The sequence below is a fragment of the Euprymna scolopes genome, chromosome 35, assembly GCF_053919585.1.
Source record: "Euprymna scolopes isolate OS-2025 chromosome 35, ASM5391958v1, whole genome shotgun sequence".
NCBI lineage: Eukaryota > Metazoa > Mollusca > Cephalopoda > Sepiida > Sepiolidae > Euprymna > Euprymna scolopes.
In genome coordinates, this window is record NC_136516.1 from 33,310,895 (window position 1) to 33,331,770 (window position 20,876).

The following is a 20,876-nucleotide window of genomic DNA, read 5'->3' on the forward strand; positions in this document are numbered from 1 at the left end:
ATTAATTAAAAAGTATACAATTTTATTTTTCTTAAATAATACAAAAAGATTTTTAGTACTTATGCAGAAGAGGTACAGTGTTGCTATTTTTTTTTTTGTCTCTTTAAGTTAAATTCAATTTTTAAGGTATCTTTTGTTTATTAAATTGAAAGTACAGAATAGTTGCAAAAAACGCCCCCCCCCTCTTATGTCAAGAATGGCTTTCTAAATTATAACGTTATTATTTTACTACCGATACCTTCTCTGCATAAATACCGATTTTTCTTCCTAGAACTGTGGCTCCCCTGAGAAATACTGCTTATTTGTGGTTTAAGACCAGAAGTAAACCATAATATTCGACTTTAGGAGTACAGTTGATTTTTAACGGTCTCTAAAGTTGTTCTTGATCAAACTTTAATATAAAAATTATGGGTTTGTTCTACAATCCACAGAGGTACGAAAAAGTTGTCAAAAAACAAAACACACACACACACACACACACACACACACACACATATATATATATATATATATATATATATATATATATATATATAACAAATGAATGTTATCAAAGGTAAGATAAGTTCTTCTACCTGGATAAGGTTTGAGCGTTCTTACTTTAGAACGTTTATTCGGTTTGAAAAACAAGTAGTTTCTAGCGTTATATGAGAACAAGAAAAATGGCCGCGATTTAACTCTTATATCTTTGAAGTCTTTAGAACGACTTAAAAATAAAACAAAATACTGATAGAAAATCACTTAAATGTCACGATAACATTTTTTGGGTGAGTTTCTAACATTTTGTTTTATTTTTAACCGTACCCCTAACCCTAAGTTCGGGTGGCAATAAGAAATATGGATGAAATTATATATATAAAAAAAAAGGTACGCCAATATCGCATAACTTTTAGCGTATACAAACTTTAATTCTAACCAGAAATTACTTAATATTTGCGAAGTTAAAGAGCTTCAAAATCACTTTCGAATTTCCTATGGTTACAAAAAATTTCTCGACAACGCCATTTCTTTTAATATTAAAAACAAAGATGTCTACCGTATGTGCGTACGGAAATCGAATGTGATTTTGAAGCCTTTATGTTGCTGATTCGAAAGTAATTTTGACTAGAATTTATAGACAAAGGTCAAGTATTATTGTTGGTGCGTGTTTAAAGGCAATAACAGGGGAATAATCCCTAATGTAGAAAATAATAGATGTTTTCTTGATCTGGGAAAAAAAGACCACATTTTGGAGAACCAAATTAAAAATAATTTGGTAATTAATAAAATGTATGGCAGACCTGAACGAGAATCACCCCGCCTCCTATAATTTTTTATAGTATGTTTTAGTATGTAGTATAGTTTTCAAGGTTGAGAGTGTTTATTCTGAAAGCCGTTCTTAACATGGGGAGGTTAGCGATGTTTATATTACATTGGATTAAGTCGTAAAAAATAGCAACTGTAGAATGCCGGTTAAAATTATGGGGGGGGGTGATTATTCTCGTTCAGGTCTGCCAAATATATTGCATGAGGACTATGCTAATTGCTACCCCCTATCCTTCTCAAAATGAGATTTTACTTTTTAGGCGATTACGTGTGAACATCCAGAAAAACGTGGGGGAAAAAAAACAACAAAAAAAGAAACGGAATTATTTTAGAATTGAGTGAGGAATCATTTTTTTTTTTTTTTTTTTTTTACATATACATTTAACATAAAATGATCACTCACGTCAGATACCGTGTGAAATGTAACCATGTCCATTTTTTTTTGGGGGGGGGGGGTGACACCTGGACTTAAGGTTAGTGGTAGGATGAAGAAGTTTGTATTTAGAGGGAGGGATAAGTAATTATTTTATTACGAACATTTCAACATACACTCTTCTAACACACACACACACAGTTTATCTTCCTTAAAAGAAGAAAAAAAAATCTGGTCCTTAAAACGCTATCCAGTTTGATAATGACACTGTATGTGTTTGCAGAAAGCTAGCTAAACTAAATCAAATGTTCCAAGGTTCAAATCATCTCATTAATATCACGGATAGAAAAGGAGGTGGGGGTACAATTTCAAAATAAATTTTTGAAAACGGTATTTTTTTTTTTAGTTCAAAACCAATCGAAAAATCAGACACAGCCTATACCTCATTTGTCGAGATGAGGTATCGTCATCAAAGGTGTGCCCTCCCAGGCTTTACCTCTTTGGAGTGGTTTATTGTCCATCGTCCGAGGCGTTCCTATTGGTGAATACCGACGGTTCCGTTCTGTTTCTAGTTAGTGTCTCTTTCCCTTGGGGGAGCTGATTCACCGGATTCCGGCCTTGTATCACATCTTATTGCAGTAAGTAGCAAGTAAATAAAAATTAGTTTTAATTACCCGGAGTTGTCCAGGAGTTTTTAAAAACTTTCATTTTTCATTTATATTTCGATATTTTTTTTTTTTTTTTTTTTTTTTTTTTTTTTTTTTTTTTTTTGCGCTCCTACAGAATCTGGTTGTGATTAGGTTAGGATGAAAACTTTGGTTAAAATTCTAAAGAAGTACCCCTTTTTTTCTTTTCTTCTTTTACCAAAATATTTTATCTTTTAAATAGGACTCTGAAAACTGAATTTAGGTATGTTTTTACAGTAGACAACAGAACGAAAGTGATAAAAAACAAATATATATGAAATAAATGTTACCAAAGGCAAGATCAGTTAATCTTCTGCTTAACTGGTTAAGTTTTTAGTGTTTTAACTTATTTTAAAACGTTTATTTTCAGTTCGAAAAACAGTGTCGGGCGTTTCGTGAGAACAAGAAAAAAAAAAGTTGCCGATATGTTAGGGTCCCATCTTTGAAGATCGGATAATCGCTCAAAGAAAAACAAAAAAATAATAATTAAACGAAATGCTGTTAGAAGTTTACCTAATAAATGTCACGGTAACATTATCTATCTGTTTAAACGAGGAACTTTGTGTGAGAGAGAGAGAGTTCTCTATGGACTCGAAACGGCTGGCCTGATTTTTTTTTTTTCACACAAAGGTATTTCATCTGTCTGAGAATGTTCTTACGTAGATTTTGTATCGGAATGTATCTGATAAGTATCAGAAATCGATAATCAAAAAAATTTGATTAAAGAAGGAAGTTCGATTTTGACCAAAGTTAACACTTTTATATAAACTAACATCAGAAGTGCATTTGATGAATTTTATTATCGCAGAAAGGTTTGGCATATAAAATCAACAGTTGGTTCTTTGATAAGACAGGGGCACGTTCAACAATAGATTCTCTACAGGGCAATATACACTAAAATCTATTGTGGACTGAGTCACTGCCGGGAAGCTTCCTTCCGATACACTATGAGGGGTCTCTAACTAGAGCAGATATTCAATCGATTTGATTTAAAGAGATTTCACTGATTTCGATGACAATAAAAGTATGGGAGGATGAAACATTTGTTGATCATCATTCAATCCAGGACAACGTCGGGTATCCCTGCTAGTTATATAATCATTTTTTAACCACTTTTTCGTTGTTTTCTACTGTAAAATATACCCGTTAATTTTAATTATTAGTGTAGTTTAGTAATTAAACTATTAAAGCCAAGTTGTTATAAACTCTAATATCCTCACTTAGAGAAGTTTTATAAATCTGACCTTTAATTCTCAGTAGCCTATTCCGTTTAATATATATATATATATATATATATATATATATATATATATGAACAAATGATTAATAAAACATGTTAAAAGACATTTTGAAAACGAGTTAAAAACATATTTAATTTTAAAAAAGGAAACACAAGATAAGTGGATAGTCCTAAGTGGATATATATATATATATATATATAAGCTGAACGCCTGTGTGTGTGCCTGGTCACGAGTAGGCCACCTCCGTGGTCTTCGGGCAAGATCAAAGTGTAGTATCTTTCCGGCAGATACTGCAGCAAAGACCATATGTGGGGGCGACCCCACAGATAAGACCTTGGTCAATGTAGGGGCAACCCTTCATACCAATTGTCACTATCCAGCCCCTACTCCCCGGGGAGTTGGTCCCCATTTCCCCTTCACTCCTCACATTAAAAATCGGCCTTGTGCCTAATTTGCTCGGTGGGGGAGCAAATAAATACCGTGTGTGTGCTTGGTCACGAATAGGCTTCTGTATGGTTGACTATTATAGAAAACTGATCACATATAATGATAGAAGCTGTATCGAGACACAGGAATGGGTATGTTTGATCTGGCATAACGATGATTCATTAAAATTGTGGGGTCTGCGTACGTGCCTGGTCCACAAAGTATGGAAATAAAAAAATTTAAAAAAACGTTTACAAGTGTTTTTGATATAGATGTACATAATAATACTTTGATAAGTATGTTTTAAGTTAAATAGGGATGGTATAATAAAATTTTCTGTAGGCTGTTTTTGAACCCAGTCAACGACGGGTACTTTTGCTAGTATATATATATATATATATATATATATATATATATATATATAATTATGGTTACGTTGATTTTTTTTTCTTTTTAAATATCAAAAAGAATAATGTAACGAAAGTTGTGTATATACCAATTAAATACTGACACCAAAAATTAGATCTGAATCTTCAACAGTTTTTTAGCATTTGGCATGAAAAATTTAAAATAAAAATCCTTGATTTGGTTTTAATATTGATGTGAAAACCAAACAATTTCAGTGTTTAAAACCAGAAATATTTTATCGAAATAAAATAAAGAAAATATAACAAAACTTCAAACTGAAAACCGCATCCTCACTCCACTCTGCTTTACTTGTGTCAACTTTCAAATGCTACTATTCGAGCAATAATAGTTGAATATATAGACAATTTTTTCCTGTTATGAATAAAAAATACAACAAACAAATAATTACGGAAAAACAAATAATTGTTTAATAATTTTAGTCAAATAGTTTCATATATGAGCCTTTGGATGAAAATGACAGTTTCAATTGTTGGCACAAAACTGTTGCTAGTATGTGCTAGTGCCTTGCTTCAAAGCCATACACTGAGAAGCTTATGTTACTAACTTAACTGCTTGTTACATACCTTGAGATATGAAGCAAAATCTGGCAAGTTCAACTCTTCACCAAGTTAATCAAGAATTCTGTAAGTCATTATCAAAAATGTCTACTGTGTGTGGCGGCTCCCAAACTCCATTGACTGATAAATCAATTAAATTTGTCAAGTGTAAAGCTTTAAAGTTAATTATCGGGATTTTTAAAAGTCTTTTCGTGACTGGCGTTCCTCTTTTAAAAGAATAAAAAAAAAAATAATTTGAGTTTAATTTTTAAATGCAATCTGTACTGCTTTAATATATTTGGCGAAATTAGACGAAATCTTTAAAAAGTTTCAATAAATTGGTACAAATAATTCAACCAGTTATGTATGAATAAATATTAACTCGCCTAATGATCAAAATTCTTTTTGTATACCTTTTTCTCTCACTTTAGGTTCATCACATTTTCTTATATATATATATATATATATATATATATATATATATATATATATATATATATATATATAAATTTAAAGGAGATTAGAACAATAGTCTAAAGAGCTGAGTGATTTTGTTGTTGTTCCTTCTTATGAAACTGATTTTTAATTTAATTAAAATTTGATTTTTAAATTTAAAAATTTTTTTTAAATTTTAAATTATAAATCACATTACTTAATATATATATATATATATATATATATATATATATATATATAATGGTCTTCTTGTTCTTAAGCTATCTTAACTACTTAACGGTTTATTTTAACGGCCTTATTTAACTCTTTTTATCAGGCCGTGTCTCTCTAGTCTCGGTGTGTGCGTGCGTGTGCCAGAACATTTAGTTCACAGTACATTTTTTGAGATATGTTATCTCGCTTGTTTTTGCTCCAAGACAGTAACAAAAAATTAACATGACAATTACAACAAAGCATACCTCTAAAATTCGACACAAATTTTATTCGTTCTTCATTGCAAAAAAAGGAAATGCCTAATTTGCTTCGCAACACAGCTGGTAACAACCTCGAAAGGTAAAAGTTCTTTGGTTGTTTTTGTTTTACGGCATATCAACCCTTTTCAGGTTATTTAATGCCGAATCCAAAGATTTTGAAGAAAAATTTTTAATAGAATATTTGTTGTTTTCAAGTCGGTTTCTATTTAACCCATAGTTGGGACCCTAACAGGTACTACCACTCCGGGTCAGAGTGGACCTGGGAGCAATGGCAATTAAAGGGTGGCTCCACACTCCCCAAAGCTCGCAAGCTTTGGCCTCACCACTGGATATAGTTTAAGGTCATCCAGGACCAATAGTTCTTTTATCTTCATCAGGAACTGGATTCGGGTACAGCACTGTTCGAAGATTGGATTAATTGCAGACGTTTGAAGGGGTTGGTATGATGCCTTCTGATGAAAAGATTGAATTCTCGACCTGAGTCGACATTACAGAAGTTCATAATTAATGTTCATTTGAAGGAAAAGTCATTAATGAAAGGTCGATTATTCTGACCTTAAAAAAAGTTTCTGGGAGACATATTTGATAATAACTTGGCCTAATCATTTAGGCTTTAAAATAAATTCTCAAGGAGATGAAAAGTTAGGGCATCCAAATGTCTTGTATCCAGAGAGAGTTGAGTTCCATCCTTCTGGTTCGGCTGTTTTACTGGAACTGCCTGTAAAGAGAAAAGGCATTCAAAAGCCCGTGAAGCTCATTGCTGGCAATTAAAACATCGACCAATTTGATTGTTTTTAACAAAGACGGTGGGTGGCCAAATCAGCCAATGAGAGCGTTTTCTTATAATTGTAGAATTTCTCACACACTGCCAAGGAAAGGAGGAAAAGTGATGGTTATCCATTACTTTTTTACTAATTAGAATATGAAGTAATTTAAAACTGTCAATAAGTGACAGGTAACAAAGGTTGTCCCGATGGACTTCAACACAGTTAATTATCATTATTGAATTTAAATGCGTGTGTGTGTCTGCTGTTAAATGAATTTATATACAATAAATCAAGTTTGTCTTGATCAGTTATAAACAATAAGAAAGAAAGTGACTTTATTTTAAATCAATTGACTGCAAATACTGATTTTAAGATTTAAGGAGATGCTTTATCCGAACAATATTATTCATACTATTATTAGTGAAATTTTTAAAAAGGTCCAAGCCTTTCTTTTTTTTTTTTTTTTTTTTTTTTTAATTGGGAAGGCAACCATTTTAGCAAGAAACAAACAGATGAACATCAGTAGCTCGAAAAATTGGAATTAAAACATGAAATTTGAATTTGTTGTAACATTTTATCTGCACAATTCGGACGAACCCACTCCCCCATGTTGTCCTGCTGATTAATCCCAGCACAACTGAAATGATACCAATTATCACATGAGTCACACAGCACACCATAGGGGCTGATCTGCCATTAGCCACCGAACAAGTAGGGCAGAAGAAAGAGCTCCCTTTTTCCATAAATTCTGCTGGGGCAGACTCTGAATTACCCTTTACTTCTTAGGGAAAATTATGCTTTAGCGTTTGGACTTGTTCACACCCGTTCCAGGTTGAGCGAATTTTATCGTCATTACCGACAATTAATCTAAGTATTTTGCCTAGGCTCCAGAAGGGTCGAAACTTATTCGGAGATTTAATGAGCACAATCTCACCTACAGACACTTTTGGAGGTGGGGCAGTCGTCCCTTATGTTGACATCAACTTTTCTAAGCAACAACAAGTAGTCGTTGTTAATAAATTTGTCCCTTAGTTCAAGGGAACGAAGAAGTGTAGTTCTATTAGGTTCCTCAGTACCGTAATTGTTGATTAGCAAGCGAGGGTGATAGCCCATTTGCAGGAAGTGATTTAGGGTCAGAATGTCAAGACCTCTATCTGATGCTGAAATAAACGTGAGCGGGCAATCCTTTACAGCCTTTTGCACATCTGAGAGAATTAGGTTAGGAATTCGAAATAACCGACCTTCCTTCCACCTAACAATTTTATCAAACACTGTTTAACAGTTTTAATCAGCCTTTCCCATGCATCCTCCCCTTGTCAAGCAGAATAAAGGGGAATGGTACAGTATTAATAGAAGTAGACTTAAAATGTTCCTTAAATTCGTCAGAGACGAATACATCTGATAATATAATGCCCGATGCTAAGAATGACTTGGTATTATCGGAATACACATGTGAAGGTATACCAAATAAGTTGGTGAACTTGATAAAGTCTAACAGGAATAAACGTGTGCTCATGTCTGGTAGTAGTTCCACATAGGTAGCATGCAAGCTCCTACAAGTAAACAGTAAAACGTACAACTTTTACCTCTTATTCATTGTATTCAATAAAAATAATTCCCTGTAAAATCCACACCCATCTGTTTGAAAGGGTAGACAAAATTTACCTTATAAGAAGGCAGTTGAGACCCGGGGCAGGGGGGGGGGCTTGCAGGGTAGCAAATTGATCCTCTTACATGTAATGCAACTTTAGAGAAATGTCTTCACCGCTTGTCTCCCCTGAGGAATCCAAAATCCAGATAACCTTAATTTGCTAAAGGTTGAATTTGTTCCAATATGGCAGCAAATTAAGTGTGCTTTATTAATGATCAGTTTGGTCACATGATGATTTTTTTCCTAGCAGAATAGGGAATTTTATTTCGAAGAGAAGAATTTTGGAGTTCTGAATGCGTCCTTTGGTCTGCATCAGACCATCCTTATCTAGAAATAAGCCAAGGGCCACTCCCCTTGCAGGTGCAACCTTATTCGAAGGTTTTAAATAATTCAACCAAACTTTGCATGCAAGAAAAGAGCAACAATTTAGCTCTTTTATAAGTGTTTGTGCTTGGGTGTTATAACTTCTCACCGAATCTTAAAACCTTTTCTAAGACATTAATTGCCTTAAAGAATGTAGAGAAATCAGATATTTTAAAAAGTAAACAGTTCTGGCTTCATCTAAGAACATACAGGAAACGATTTTCCTGTTGTTGTCGTTAAGACAGAGTAAGAGAGAGATGAGCCAGCTGATACTATCTTGGTTTAGCCAATTTGGTCCATATACCCAGGAATTGAATACTTGTGTGAACCTAGAGATAGGAATGCCTCTGGTTAATAGATCCGCTGGATTATCCGGCAAGTGCACATACTTGAATTTAGGGAGTACCTTAAATTTGAGGTTTATATCCGATGTACAATTTTCCACAAAAATATTTATTTTTATTTATTTATTTTATTTATTTATTTATTTTTTAACCTTTCCCATTTGAAACCCACGACAGGGCTACTTGTGTGTCTGATACAAGGAAAAGGGCATGAATATTGATAGACATTCGGACCTGCAAGACCTGAAGAATAACTTTAAGGGCCAGATATATAGCCATCAATTCCAAGGTAGGGAGTGATCTACCTTTGATGGGAGCCACTTTAGCTTTTTGCAAACATCAAGGAACATAGGGTCCCTTGTTTTGCATATAATGAAAATCTGTAGGTATGCTTAGATGCATCACAGAAACAAATGATTTTAACTGTGGAGTCCTCCAGTAATACACATCTGGGGGAACTCAAAATCCTATAAATTATTTAATTTTTTGGCATGCATTTGCCACAAAGAAAGAAAACTTTCAGGGATCTGCTGATTCTATGATGAATTGTTTTTGCACAATTGACTGACTAGAATCTTCCCCTGAATAGTGACAGGGAGAAGCAACAACAATGAGTCATATACACTCGAAATCTGTGATAGAACCCCACGTTTAGTTTTGACATTATCATCTATAACTGTGGGAATAAGTTTAAAAGAATCTTAAGGGGGATATCGATAACCCAACACCTTTTCATGGGTGGGAAGTGAAGATGTAACAGAATCATCTTCCATTTACAAGTTCATGCAATTAGAATTGCAGGACGGAAGCTCGAACCCTGCTTCACTTAACCTGTCACAGACATTGCTATAAACTGAAAGTAAGGAATCACGGTCGCAACTAGTGTTGACCAAATTGTCAACATAAAAGTTGTTGGAAATTATACAAGAGGCCAAATCATCCTTATATTTTTCAACATGAAATTTGAGAATAAAAACTCAAAATAAAGACTGGTGTTGAAGCCAAATATAATAGCATTGTATGAAGATGTACAATTTATTGTCCACCTTAAGAAAAAAACAATCTATTATCTTGAATAGATTTCAGGTGAATCTGTAGAAAGGCCTTATGCAAATCGCCCAAAAGGACATAATTGTTCTTTCTGAAGGCTAGTAATAGGTCCAATAGTTGAGCTGTTAAATTGACACCAGAGTAAGTGGCATCATTGATTGAAGTACCCCCCCCCCCGGTTAAAGAACAGTTAAAGACAGGGCGGATCTTTGTTGCTATCCTTAGACTCCCCTTAATAACAGGTCTGTGGGGGATCCAAATGTAATTCTTGAATGGTCTGGATGGAACCGAGAAGGATTTAATTATTCCGCAGTCTTTATATTCTCTGAAAACTTGCACATAGTCATTGATAGATCGAATTAATTACAACTGTTGAATGGGTTGGTATGATGCCTTCTGATGAAAAGATTGAATTCTCGACCTGAGTCGACATTACAGAAGTTCATAATTAATGTTCATTTGAAGGAAAAGTCATTAATGAAAGGTCGATTATTCTGACCTTAAAAAAAGTTTCTGCGAGACATATATAATAATAACTTGGCCTAATCATTTAGGCTTTAAAACAAAGTCTCAAGGAGACGAAAAGTTAGGGCATCCAAATGTCTTGTATCCAGAGAAAGTTGAGTTCCATCCTTCTGGTTCGGCTGTTTTACTGGAACTGCCTGTATAGAGAAAAGGCATTCAAAAGCCTGCCAAGCTCATCGCTGGCGATTAAAACATCAATTAATTTGATTGTTCTAAACAAAGACAGTGGATGGCCAAATCAACCAATGAGAGGCTTGCTTATAATTGAAGAATTTCTCACAATTTATAATACACAAACATGACATACCTGTCTTCTGCTGGTCCTCCTAGGAGATTCACCAACATTTTGAGGGAGCTGGTTTTGTTATAACAAGCCGCATGCAAGACAGACACAAGACGCTGAATATTTTTATATATATATTCTTTATTCACTCCCAGGTATTTTGTCACAGCAGAACTGGAGTGAATGACGATATTTGGTTTGTGGTTTCTCTGTCTCCATTTTGAGACTGTCGCCCCCTTATGGGGAGACCTGTCTACCCATTTTGTCTCTTTGGCGTCTCAAAACCCAACTCACTAAAATTGATTCAGCTTATTCATACCGTAACCCTTGACACGTCAGATCCGGTCCCGTTTTCATATCTTCTAGTGCAACTCAACGGTCACACAGTTTGATACCTGTCACAACATTACCCTTTGATCCTTTCTGCACCTGCAATGCGCGCTAAGCTCATTGTTCCCCACCATTAAACTCTGTTATTTACTTCGCTAGATAGATAGACAATTAGATAGATAAATAGATAAACCAATAACTGAATAAATGCTTTATACCCAGCGTTGCCCGGCGTTTATCTAACAATTTAATCATTGAAAATAAAGCATTTTCAGGAAGTAATGCAAAAACATTATATTGAATGTTTTTAATGTTATCCGTTGAATCTCAATAATAAATGTGTGTTGTGCGGTGTGAACGATATAGAAACAATCAAAACAACAATATAAATCACAAACAACAAAACAAAGTAAAAACACTAAAAGAAAATATAATAGAAAAGAATTTACAATGAATTCAGTTTATTCACTTTCATTGACCCTGTCAAACATTGCTTAAATTATTGAATTATATTAATTATTATAATTTATTTATTTTGCTATAAAGTAATTAGTGTTAGGAATCAAATGGAGCGATTGAATTACCAACCAAGAAGTCGGATCACACTAACCAGCCAGATGCATCGTCAGTATTCTACAGACGATGTGTAGGCTGATTTGGATATACCCTTAGATTGGTCCTGGAGAGAATTACCAACCAAGTGTTCTAATGGTGAGAGAAAGACCAAAAATGAACTGGAAACAGATTTGATTGAAACAGGAAGAATCTGGCTTCAGATCGAAAACGATGGTATATTTTGACTGCCTCATGCGTCGCAGGATGTGAATATTTCCTAAGTTTAAGTAAGTCGTACATTTATTATCATACGATTATCCTGAGGGATTCATCATCATCATATAGATCAAAGCTTGATGGTATTCTATACTTATGCAATTATTTTGTTATGAAGTGTTGACTGTTGTTGCTGTTGTATCATCATCATTATCATCATCATCATTATCAGATAGATCAAAGCTTGATGCAATTATTTTATGTAGTGATTAGATTCGCGTCTCGGTCGGTTCGTATCTCAGTCAGTTCCTATCCAAACTGTGCCTGATGATTGTGATGATGCTTGTGATGATGATTTCTTTTGTTTGCATTCGTTTCCTCGATGTCATTTTATTACAAATTCTTTCTTGAAGGATATCGGGTACTTATGGAAGGGAAAACATGAAGGTTGCCAACATCTCTAAATGAAAGTGTTTCTGTGGAAATTCGAACTTGGCGACCACTGAGCCACCATCACCTCCTTGTGACTGATGATGATGTTAATATGAAGCGACTTGAGGTTTGAACATATGTGTAACAAGATCACTTGAAATGATTGGAGAAGCAAGATAGTGAATAAGAATTATAATCTAGATGGCAACGAGATGTACGTCAAGTTGTACAGGTTGCGTTTGTAATGCGACTGTGTTTGTTTTGATTATTTCAAGTTTGAGAGAAAAATGGAAATATAAACATTTCTTGTTTGAGTTATTTTTTGGATTGGGAATGTGGAAATAAAAGTAAGTTTTAGAGTTACGGACACGAATCAAGAGAAAGAATTAGGAGGGAAAAAACAACAAAGCAAGACTTTAGATCAAAGGGGGGGGGGTGCAGACGTTTCACCTTTTGTCCCCTCCAGCGAGGACAGGGGGAGCTGACTGTCTATGTAAAGCTGGATGTACCAAGATAATGTCGGCATTTTACTACGATAAATAGTAAGCTATGAAAAAAAAAAAAAAAAAAAAAATTCTCGTTCAGCTCTTCATTTTTGCTGTACCAGCTTTCGCAATTTTGAACTAGCAAAGAATGGGCATAAAGCGACACTGATGTTGAAACATTGAACTTGAACATAAAAAGCATCACTAATAATGTTATATTTTTCTTATTTATGCTATGAACATCTATGATCTTTGTTTCTGGATCTTGCAAGGATACCTGACGTTGCTCGGGTTTGAATAACGATCAACGAATGTTTCACCCTCCCATATTTTATTGTCATCAAAATCGGTGAAATCGCTCATTTTTTTATTTTTAATCAAATCAATTGCCTGCTCTAATTGAGGACCCACCACGGTACACCAGATGGAAGTTTCACATGCCTCCCCACAGTGACTTAGTTCATGATATATTGTAGTCTACATTGCACTGTAGAGTACCTACTGTTGATTTTATCAAGCCATTTTTTATATATAATGGCTTGAATTAAAGTTTAAAAGGCAAAAATCAAGTATCATACTTCAATTGTCCTATAAACAGAAACATTCATTTTGAACACGCCCATGTTATATCTAAGAACTTACTGTTATCTTATATGCCGGGCCTTTTTACTTTTGTGGTGATAATGGTTCGAATTAAAGTTTAAAATGCAAACGTCAAGTATTATGGTTCGATTGTGCTCTAAACAGAAACATTCATTTTGAACGTGCCCCTGTCATATCAACAAACCTACTGTTGATTTTGTATGCTGAGCCTTTCTATTGTGTGGTAATAAAACTTCTCAGCTGCACTTGTGATGTTAGGCTGTATAAGGCGTTAACTTTAGTTCAAATCGCCTGTTCTTTCTTTCATTGGATTTTTTTGATGATCGGTACTTACCAAAGACATCCTGATATAAAACCTATCTAAGAACACTGCTAGGTGCATAAAGTAATACATTTGTGTGAAATTAAAAAAAAGCCGACCCAGCCGTTTAAGAGTCCATAGGAAACTCTCTCTCTCTCTCTTTCTTTCTCTCTCTCTCTCTCTCTTCCTCTCTCTCTCTCTGTTCCTTTTATATAATAGTAGAAATAGATTCGGATCGTTCAAACTACTGTTCTCATCTCACAATATTTCAATACCCAAGATGAGAACAGTAGTTCGAACATTCCTAATAGCACATATTGTCAATCCTCATCCAAAATAAATCCAGGAACGTTATATTAAATTTGTACAGACTCGAAGTAATACAAAAGGGGAAACAACTGTACGTTCCGTATAGTTTCTTGAGTTTGACTATTAGGTCCCCAAGTTTGTAAAGATGTCCCCTGAAGAAGGTTTTCTCAGTTACATCAACCGAAGCATTGTGAAAATAACAACCAAGATAAGAATAGTAGTCCATATAATCCAAATACAAATGGCATAAAATGTCTTTATCGATTTTCTTACATTTTCTGATTTTTAAATCTAATCTAATATATAAAGCAAAGTCAGTTTTTCTCAATTGATGCATCAAATAATCTAACAAGAATTAACATTTCGTAAAACCAACCAACTAGCCAAAAAGTGTTGATATGCCGTAAAACGGACAAACAAAACCAAGAAATATCAACTCTGAAGAATTAAATAAGGGAGAAAAAAACTGGAGGTCACAAATCCGAGATCAACTCTTGAGATCAGATTTGATCTCTGATTTGTGATCGCCAGTCTTTTTCTCCCTCAATAACTTCTTTCTTTCATTACTTATGTGCAGCTTTTATTATGTATAATTTCTTTTTATTTTCTATTGATGTTTTTGTATTGTTCATATATGAAAAACGATTTCAATTAGTTTTATTGATCTATTGACCTTGGTTCAACGTATTCATGTCAGAAAGAATTGTACGATACAAATCAGTTCTCCGTCATCACAGTGGAAGGGATAAAGAGTTCATTGTTAATACTAAATTATAGATTCATGTATCAATTGATTTTGAGCATCTGCCAATTCTTTGAATGATCATTATCGTTACCAGCTGCTGGTTGAGCCAAAGCCAGACTTGAGCCGAATAACATTCTATGCACACTGCCAACGGTAATAATAGAATTAAACGTGACATTTCAACATCAACGTTCATTTTTTTTTTTAAGAGCTTTGAGAAGAGCATTGGTGAACAGATATTACTGATGCTATCTCCTCTCTCATCTAAATGAAAAAGTGCATTGTTAGTTTTAACACCTGCAAAACCAAGCATCTCTCAACTTGCATGTTGTTCTCGTAACGTTTTGGACGATTTCATCTCTGACCTTCTTCATCTTGTTGAAAGCATTTCTAATCAATTTTAAATGACAGTCTTTCTGGGGTTGAAGGTTCAATCTTCAGTGCTGACGATACTAAGAATACAATTACAAATTACTTGAGTCTTCCACCTGGTCATGGCTGACAGAATGAAAGCAAGCCACTCATATGCATTAAATAAAGGTTCCATCCTATATTCCCCACAAATAGCTGAGTTTGATATGAAGGTCCCCCGAGTCTGACATGAAGGTCCTCCAAATCTGACAAAATGTATTTGAAGAAGGTCGGAGTTTACATCGGCCAAAATGGTGTGAGAATAAAATCGAAGATGAGAACAGTAGTCCGATTAATCCAAATAATAGAAAACGCCTCTCCTTTGACCACCAATCCTTTGATCCTTGTTTTAGGATCAAATGGACTTGAGGCCCTGGATTAAGCAATAACCAAAAGGACACAATTTGTTTTAAAACCGATTCAGTTTTCTTACTTCCAGTTAAATTATAAACAAAATAATACGCACATTTATAACTTTGTTATCGCACATTTATTTTAAAAAGGTTTCATTTACAAAAATGTTTTACTAATAGCTTAACAAAATAGTTTTATTTACAACGTTTCGTTATATGGACATTCCTGCGACATAGGAAATAACTTTTTTAAAACGGTGTGACACCATCTCGACACAACGTCCTTTTATTTAAATATTTTTTGTAATTTATATTATTTTTTGATTATTATTGGAATCCTTTGAGTATTTTATTTATTTATTTATTTTTTGTGGACTGTTATCCTCATTTTCACAGTTGTTTCACCACGTTCCGGCCAACTCATCCTCTGGCCTTCTTCAGGTGGTTAACTGTGACGGGATAGGGATGCTGAGTCTTGTAACTGTGTCACTTGTAATTACTGCCTTCCATAGTTGTTGTTGTCTCACCATGTTTTGGCCAACTAATCCTCTGGCCTGCTTTGGGTAGAATCGAAACCGCTATCTTCAGACAATGCTCACCTGAAATTGTAGAGACTCAACACATCTATCCACTGTACCACGGGGCCCAAAAATTAATGGTGAAACAACAACTATGAAGATGAGGATAACCGTCTGCAAATAAATAAATAAATAAATAAATATACATTTTTTTTTTGTATTTGTTTCGTTTGTTTGGACATGTTGTTTAAAGTTTCGTAAATAAAACGTTTTTTTTTTATTAAAAATGTGAGAAAACAAAACTAACAGAAAGTTAAGAAAAATATGATTTTTTAAAGGTTCATTTTAGTACTTGATGCTAATCTATATAAATAAAATAGATGTGTGTACGTACATGTGTGTCTGTGTGTAAATATTTAACCGATAAACTCTTGCACTATTAGTCACATAACACAGAAATTAGAGTGAAATCTTTGTTTGGATATACAGAAATATGTCGTCAAGTTGAAATGCAACAATTTTCATTTCAACTTGCCGACATATTTGTATTACTTTTGTGAATGCGTAAATTCATTCATAGCTTGAAGTGGTTGAATTTTTAATCTTTCTTATCTATCGGTCGATAGCTCAAACGGTAGGGAACACGGTGGGAATACTAAATGTTTTGGTTTCAATTCTAGCTAATGGTATCCAAGTCATTTTTTTTAACTTTTGGAATCAGTACAAATATATATATATATATATATAATATATATATATATATATATATATATATATATAATAAATGCGAAGGCAGCATCAATTGAAATATCATATTTAAGCATATTTTACTATCGAGCAAGGCCGAGTGCCCCCTACTAGTCGATTGATAAACAAGAACAAATAATAATGCGTAATTAACATGGAGGCGAGAAACACAAGCACACCCACTTGAAGTCGTGTGATTAATATCCATTAAAGTCACTCGATGATGAAGGTTAATAAGATGGACAAATTGTCAGTTAACGATAAAGAATATTACGAGAGGATTGAAAATAACAAATACAATGAACAAATTTGATTACTTATATGGATGGTTTATGGCAAGTATTTGTTTACATTGGATTTGAAGATAATTTTTTTGTAGCATGTGGGTCAACAGTCCTATGGTAATGTTTTCCACAGATGGGAAATTTGGGGAAAGAAGCCCTGTTCATGGAAATTCCGTTTAACGCACACTGAGAAAGAAAGGAAGGTTTTTCTTTTTTTTCTTTTATTAATGCATATGATCCTCTATAAAAGGTTGGATCTTTATTAAGCTGACAGACCAAAAATGGGGTGAAGAAAAATTATAGAATAATCAGTTTTACAATACAAGTAATGTGTTTGTGTGTGTGTGTGTATATATATATATATATATATATATATGTCAAAGAATGAGAGTTCATATAGAAACGTTGTTTTAATTTAATTAAAATAAAATACGCATCAAGTGCGCTTGAAAGCCAAATCACAACGTAATATAAGGAAAATAAACAAATATTTTACTTGTTTGAAATTTATCACAAATATATTTCAGAAGTATACTCCATCTTCAGTGTGTTGTTCCTTTTTTTTCTTTTCTTCTTCCTTGCCATGTTGAAGATGGAGGATACCTCTGAAATATATTTGTGATATAAATTTCAAACAAGTAAAATATTTGTTTATTTTCCTAATCTTACGTTGTGATTTGGCTTTCAAGCGCACTTGGGGCGTATTTTATTTTATTCAAATTAAAACAACGTTTCTATATGAACTCTCATTCTTTGACGTTATTCTCGCGTTGGCTACGCACAGTTCAAACATTTCAAAATACAACCGCTAGAAACAATGTGCGGCTCTTTACAAACAGACTTCTTTCTCCAAATTTACAACATGGCAAGGAAGAAGAAAAGAAAAAAAAAAGAAACACACTGAAGATGGAGTATACCTCTGAAATATATTTGTGATAAATTTCAAACAAGTAAAATATTTGTTTATTTTCCTTATATTACGTCGTGATTTGGCTTTCAAGCTCACTTGATGCGTATTATATATATATGAGTAAATGACAAAAGTCTATAATCCAAATTTCGTGATGTTGACCATCTTACAATCTATTCCTTTAATTTAGTTGACACAATTCTTGACAGTATGTGTTTCATAGCACAAAATCAATCACTTAATTATTATATCAATCAGTGAATCTATTTTGCACATAACTCATCAGAAGAAATAGCAACAATCAATCCACTAAAAGGGAATAAAATGCGTTTGGGCAAGATTAAAAAAAACTGAAAAATGGCTTAATGTAAGAAAACTATAAGGTTCTCTTCCAATTTTCGGATTTTTTTAATCATGTCCAAACACATTCTACTTCCTTTTGGTGGATTGTTGCTATTTCTTCTGATGATTTAAGGGCAAAATAGATTCATTCGTTGGTATAATAATTAAATAATTGATTTTGTGCTATAAAGCAGATACTTTCAAGAATTGTAAGTCAAATGAATTAAAGGAATAAATTGTAAGATGGTCAACATCATGAAATTTGGAATATAGACTTTTGTCATTTATTCATTATATGCTCTGGAATTACATTAAGCTTCTTAAATAAAGATTGGTATATATGAAAAGGAAATATAAGTGAATAAAGAATATTTCCACGAAAATATATATATATATATACTTATTTGTTTTTACATAAACATTTAGGTATCGCGTCAAATCATGAGTTGCTTTTCCAAAAGTTCAGTCTTTAATAGATTTTCAAGAAAATCCTGGTCAGAAGAGTTGACTGAAATATACTCATGATTGTGTAGCGATTCCTAAATATTTATGTAGGACCAAATAAAAAAATATCTTGCTCTTTGTATTGAGCACTCTTGTATAAAGCTCGTTATAATTTATATTCTGAATACTCTTAACTTGGAATAATTATATATATGCGAGGTAGAAAATTACCAGATTGGTGTCTGTGCACAATAACTCGCTTCATGGGCCGATCTTCAGTCCTGATCAACAGTCTACATAAAAGATGGAAAACTCTGACAATACAAGCCTGCGTGCAATTGTTCATCGATTATGTGGCTTGTTCTAAACCAATTAATGTAATCAGCTGCATCAATAAGTGTGACTTGTTCCGCACAAGCCATTACCATTTTAAACAACTCATTGTATGGGTAGTCTGTGAATTTGCTCATTCTGCCCCCCCCCAAAAAAAAAATTAGTAGGCGAACCAATGTTTCAATCGAATATGTTATCAAGCCAATCTTTGTAGAGCGCGAATAGGAACTGTGCCTGCTCAACCCGTCACTTGTGAGTCTTGCAGCTTGGTTTGTGGGAGCAGGGCTGGCCTTGTCACACATGCGGTACAAACATTGAAAGCAGAGTATAACAGGGTGGATTTATGGCTATCATGCGTTGAACACAAGAGTCAATCATATTACTCTTATATTGTTATCTTGCTTGTTTGGCCCCGTGCACATTTTTCATCCGTGCATGAATGCGTTATATGGTAGGTAGGCATAAGTAAAAGTCAAATGATAAGAGAACTGGCGAGAGGATTGGGATGATGTAAACAATTGACAGAAAAGGGGGAAGAGGAAAGAAAGAGATGTGATTTGTTCTAATATCACAGCGGTTTCATAAATATTTGGAAATTCTCAAATATTTTCATTCATGGTTGGTTTGGTATTTAGTTATTGTTCTTTTGAGAAACATTGTTAAAATTTGAAAATATGACAGAGTAGAAGCTGATACAATACCATTTCTTACGAATTTTCATCTAATTTTCCGGGAATACAAACGCCGTTTCAAAAGTAAACTGGTGCTACCAGATCAGGCTGTCCGAAGATATTGGCTTCCTGAGACGAAATGCACCTAACATTAATGCTTTTTGTTTTTCTATTTCCTTTTGAAAAACTTAATTATGTTTTGCAAAACCAAAAACAACAATCCACCTTCCCCTCCCCCCTTTTTCCTTCTTCCCATTTCCCCTTTCTCTTTCTATCTACCTCGCTTCCGGCCTGGTTTCCTAACTTAAAATGTACCAAACATTAATACTGTAACCCTTTTCCCCTCTCCCATTGCAAACTCATTCATGTTCTGCAGGGCAGGGAACAAAAATGAACAAATACACTATAAAACAAAGAAAGCAAACACTACAAACTAGCAATTGAAGATACTAAGAGCTTGAAAAATTAAAAATCTTCTACAAAATAACTGAATGCAACATGAATACTATTTCCAAAATAACTGGATTCATCATTAAATAACCCGAAAAGGGTTGATATGCAGTAAAACAAAACAACCAAACCAAACTCTACAAATAAATATTTGAAGATATAAAGAACTTGAAGCATAAAAAATGTTTTTCCAAAATAACTGAATTCAGCATTAAATAACCCAAAAATGGTTGATATGCCGTAAAACAACCATCAAAAGTAAAGCCTCCTATTTTTTTTTATTCAAAAAATTGAAAAGCTATGAAGACGGACATGATTAGATTAAAACAAGTGACCTTTTGTGCTTTTGAATTTATTTTTCTACATAGCCACCACCATTCTCGGTTCACTTTTGGTGCACGTCCATGACAAGGGTTACTTCCTTAGAGTCTCACATCATCAATATCTGTAACAGAGAGATGAAACTCTCAGGTCATGAATGCATAAGTTCATTCATCATCATAATGCTATTTGCAATCCCTTCTGATCT

At 33.8% G+C, this 20,876-nt stretch overlaps 1 protein-coding gene across 4 annotated transcripts in view; it reads left to right on the plus strand.

The window, feature by feature from the left end:
• Positions 1 to 20,876, plus strand: part of LOC145259799 (pregnancy zone protein-like) — a 313,594-nt gene that overhangs the window by 20,677 nt on the left and 272,041 nt on the right. The gene's annotated exons all lie outside the window — the stretch shown is intronic.